Genomic DNA, 4824 nt, shown 5'->3' on the forward strand with positions numbered 1-4824 from the left:
AGCCGTTGCAAAAACTAGCCCTCCACCCCCAGCTCTCCAGGTCCTGGGGCCAGCCCCAGTCCCCACCCCCTAGGACCCCGCCCCCTGAGTGGTCCGGCCCCTCAGGAACGCCCCGCCCCCGGCCCGCGGTGCGTGGGCAGAGCCTCGCCTACCTCCCGAGCCACCTTCCCAGCTGGCCGCGGTTCCGGCGTTGCAGCTCAGCAGCTCCAAGGTTCCCGGGTGGTGGGGGCTGAGCGCACTCCTTTGCGCCCCGGCCCAGGGTATTGAGGCTCTGCCCGGGAGAGTGGCGGGAGGGGCGGCAGTTGGTTGTCGACTGTGGGCGACGGTCTGCAGCGCCCTCTGGGAGTGGACACCGAGCGCCCTCCAGGTGCGTGGGACTCCCAGATCCGGTCAGGAACACTTCGAGGCTGTGCGGGGCCCCGAGGTGATGAGGCCTTAAACGGATGGACCCTTCCCTGGCTGCGGATGGGGCTGTCAGCGCCCCCCATCCCTCCCCCCAGCACAGGTTCCCACATGCGCTCGCCTTCTGCCAGTATTGGGAACGCGGGGCCTTACTTTAAACAGCTGGACACGCTCAGGAGGGGCTGTTAAAAAATAAAAAATTTAAGAATCTCCGGTCACCTCCGCCTGCCGAGGCGGGGTGGGGAATTAAGAAAGGACTTTTCGGTGTCTCTATAGAAAGCAGTGCCCTCTCTCTTCATCCTCCGAGCTAAAAGGAAAAATAAACGGCTTTGTGTCCAGGTGATCTCTGGCCTGCAGGTCTGAGAAGCACCACTGAGGTTCCTGCTCCTTCATGATTCCCGGAGAGGCCCCAGACCTCAGTCTTTCCATCACCAATCTGGAACCTCGGTGCAAAAAGACTATGGAAGACCTGCGGGTGTAGTGCAAAAGGCCCCGAAAGAAAGGGGGGAGGGGAGACTTCCCTGGCGGTCCAGTGGTTAAGACTCCATGCTTCCACTGCAGGGAAAGAAAAGGGGAAGGACCGGCGGAGCCCTGCCGGCAATCTGGTAGGCAGGAGAGATGGTGCCAAATGACCTTGGACCTGGAGACCAAAGATGGCGTCTTCCCCACCCGCCCTCCCCAGGCAGAGGACAAGGCCCGCCCGGTTGGCCGGAACTAGGAACCAAAAAGCCTCCTGAGGCGTCTTGGCCTCTTGGGCAGTCTCCCGTGTTTCTCTTTAAACGGATTAAACGTTCCTGGGTCCTGGGTTTTGCAAGTAGGGACAATTGGCTGCGGGCCCCTGGATTCTTCTCCACCCACCCTGCAGGTTTGCGGTGAGCTAAGCAACTTCCTGCGTCCCCATCTTATCCGCTCCTCCATCAGGCCACTAAAAAGTGATGCCCCCCCCACCCCCAAACAGCACTCAGCCCTGGTTTTGCCTCTGCTCCTGTATACTTGTTTGACCTCAGGCAGCTCTCCCTTCCGGGATCTCAGTGTCCCCGGATCTGTCTATGAGGGACGACAGATCCTCATCCGGGTTCTTGAGGCCTGATGCAGGGTCTCTTAGTGCCTCGGTTTCAAGGATCGTCCAACAAGGAGCTCCTCCAAGGAGCTCAGGGGGTCCTGGTGGGGTAAAATGCCCTTTTAGTAGAAGACCATGAAAAAAAAAAGAAGACCATGAGTGTGTCTGCCAGGGGGCGGCTCATGCTCTGAAGTCAGCTCTCTAGCCCTTTCAACCCAATATGGAGGAAAAGTAGGTACGTTTGAAATCTTGCCTTTCTCTAATGCACAAAATAAAGAAAATTGAGGTCAGGGAGCATTTGATGGAGTCTTTTTATATTATAAAAATGACCAGTTCACTGTTTCTTTCAAACTGAGTAAATTTGCCCCAGATCAATGTATATTTCTTTGGGCAGATTAGGAAGAGAAGGGGACTCAAGGAGGACACTTAAACAGAGAAAGGAAGTAGAGGGTCAGGGCTTGCCTTGACCCAGCTGATTCCTGGCCTGCTTGCTTCTCCTCCCAACCCAAATTCTGCAAGAAAATCTTCCTCCCGGAAGCTCTCTCAGAGTCCCATAGTACCCAGGACATGTGCCTCCTCAGATCCCCAATGACCCCTTGGAATGCCACAGGGACGTCAGCCCATATGCACTGCTGTGGTCACCCTGTCTGCACTCTCATCAGTCCCTTCCTTGGGATTCCCCCAGACCTTCATAGATCTGACAACTAAAGGGTTAATGTCTGGCTGAGCAGAGGGCCTCTAGCCTCCCATCTGGAGGCACTAAGGCAAGGCCGCCTCCTGATTTGTGTTCCTAATACGGAGTATTAAATATTTTTAATATCCCTGTTGAGTCACTAACTGCCTTCAATGTTGCTTCCTTCTCCCATGAGAGAAAAGAAGTTCCTGGAAGGCAGGGCCAGTGTCTCCTCCCCTCATTTCTGTCGTTCTTCCCACGTACACACAGGGCTTCCTTCTGGGAGAAAGGCTTGCTGTTGCCACTGGGGTGGCAGCTGGAGGAGAGAGGGTAGGAAGAGGCTGGCAGCTGTGTGTGTGGGCGGGGGGAGGGTGAACCTTGGGCACGGGGGCTGCCCCTTTGATGCATTAGGCACCTACATTGGCACAAGCATTCTCTGGGCAAGTTGACATCTATCAAAACTTAAAATGCACTTATCCATTAACTCAGGAATTCTGCTTCAGTGAATTCACTCTTCATAAGTATTTTCACCAGTGCCCAAAGAGGCATGTCTAAATGTTCACTGATAAAGGAACAGTGAAATAAATGTGGGTATTCCCACACCATGGAATACTATACAACACTTTTTTAAATTAAGAAAATGGTATGGAACATTTTTCAAAACCTATTTTTAGGTAAAAAATGCGATGCAAAGAATGATCTATACGTAGTATAGCCAACATTTTCTTAAAACAAAAACGTGAGTAAACATAGACTGCATATGTATATAGTGAAAAAGGTCTAGGGAAGGAAAATGGGATGGGGAAAGCGAAGGAGAACTTTAAAATTTTCTCAGTATTTATAATTAGAATATATATATTACTTATCTAATTTTTTAAATTAGAAGTTATTTACTCAATCAGTGAAGATGCTTTCAACCTCAACTAATAGCTTCCACTCAAGTCGCTTGAATAATAGGACATTTATTGCATGTACCTATGCCTGTATTACCCACTCAACAGCCAAAAACTCCACAACGCTGGAACTTAAGCCCCTCCTACCCTTCGGCTCTGCCTTCTCCTCTGTGGCTCCACCTTCAAGATGGTGGCAGAATGGCAGCGTTACAGCCACGCCCAGAACCGAGGCCACCTTCTCCTAGTGTCTTTCCTAGGAGTAAGGAAATAGTTCCTGAAGTTCACTCCCCACCACACACACACTTCTTTTCCCATCTCACTGACCTGAAGTGTGTCCCATGCCTTCATGAAGCCAACACTAGCAAGGGGAGCTTGAATACCGGTGTGGGTGTAGCTTAATCTTCTAGGGGCTTTGATTTGGGGGAGTCAATGCCACATCCACTAAATATTTCGAGTTCTTAAAGAGTATCAGACGCATGTAAAGGCATTCTTCTAGACGATACGTTTTCAGAGTAACTTCTTCCCATTATGAAGCATTTTAAAATACCGTTAATCGTTTTACTGTGAACCATTTCAAACATATAATAAAAAATAAGGTTCCCTTATATGTGGAATCTAAAAAAATGGTACAAATGAACTTATTTACAAAACAGAAATAGAGTCACAGATGCAGAAAACAAACTTATGGTTGCCAAAGGGGGAGAGGGGTGAGGAGGGATAAACTGGGAGATTGTGATTGACATATACACACTACTATATATGGAATAGATAACTAATAAGGACCTACTGTATAACACAGGGAATTCTACTCAATACTCTGTAATGACCTATATGGGAAAAGTATCTAAAAAAGAATGGATACATGTATATGTACAACTGATTCACTTTGCTGTACAGCAGAAACTAACACAACATTGTAAATCAACTCTACTCCAATAAAAATTTTTTTAAAAGAAAAATAATAATGTTCCTCAGAAAATTAAAAATAGAATTACCATATGATCTAGAAATTCCACTTCTGGATATATACCCAAAAGAATTAAAAGCAGGGACTAGAACAGATATTTGTACACCCATGTTCATGGCAGCATTATTCCCAATAGCCAAAAGGTGGAAGCAACCCAAGTGCCCACTGACAGATGTATGGATAAATAAAAGGTGGTATATAAGTACAATGGAATATTATTCAGCCCTAAAAGGGAAGGAACATGCCATAACACTGATGAACATGCCATAACACTGATGAACCTGGAAGATTTTCTGCTCAGTTAAATAAGCCAGTCACAAAAGGACAAATACCATATGATGCTGCCACTTACATGAGGTTCCTGGGGTAGTCAGACTCATAGAGACAGAAAGTAGAGTAGTGGTTGCCAGGGGTTGGAGAGAGGGGAGAATGAGGCATTATTGTTGTTGTATTTTGGTTTTTTTTCTTGGCCATACCGTGCGGCACGTGGGATCTTAGTTCCCTGAACAGGGATCAAACCCATGCCCGCTGCGGTGGAAGCACGGAGTCTTAACCACTGGACCGCCAGGGAAGTCCCCATTTTAACCATTTTAAGTGTACAGTTCAGTGGCATTAAGCACATTCACATTGTTGTGTAACCATCACCATCTATCTACAGTATAGATCTTCTTTCATCTCCCCAAAATGAAACTCCATATCTGTTAAACAATAATGCCTTGGACTGCCCTGGCGGTCCAGTGGGTAAGACTCTGAGCTTCCCTGGGACGAAGTGAGAGAGTGGCATGGACATATATACACTACCAAATGTAAAATAGATAGCTAGTGGGAA

This window comes from Eubalaena glacialis, chromosome 14, assembly GCF_028564815.1.
Source record: "Eubalaena glacialis isolate mEubGla1 chromosome 14, mEubGla1.1.hap2.+ XY, whole genome shotgun sequence".
In the NCBI taxonomy this organism is placed as follows: Eukaryota; Metazoa; Chordata; class Mammalia; order Artiodactyla; family Balaenidae; genus Eubalaena; species Eubalaena glacialis.